Here is a 392-nt window from a genome sequence, read left to right as displayed (position 1 = left end):
CGGCCAAACCGTTGAAAAACTTATTGAACATTCTTGTATTTGATTGGTTACACTAAACTTTATATATATATATATATATATATATATACTTTATCCTCGAAATAGTACCCTACATTCAATTATGATTGCCCATTGTGTCTATATACTTGTAGTCTCCCATGAGTACAAAAAAAAAAAAAAAAAAGGCTACTCCACAGTAGGAAGAGAATTATGAACCTGATTTAGAGGAAACACAATTGTAAACAATTTCTACATGTTGTCAAACTGGCAACATGTGGCTGCGGTACAACATAGTAAAGCAAAGTTTTCTTGATTTAATCACTAGTCAAGGTAAATTTGAAGAACAACAGTTTATAGTCTGAAAACAATATGCTGTCACATTAGACAGTGTC

Source organism: Oncorhynchus nerka, linkage group LG10 (genome assembly GCF_034236695.1).
Source record: "Oncorhynchus nerka isolate Pitt River linkage group LG10, Oner_Uvic_2.0, whole genome shotgun sequence".
Lineage (NCBI taxonomy): Eukaryota > Metazoa > Chordata > Actinopteri > Salmoniformes > Salmonidae > Oncorhynchus > Oncorhynchus nerka.
This window is presented reverse-complemented; position numbering follows the sequence as displayed.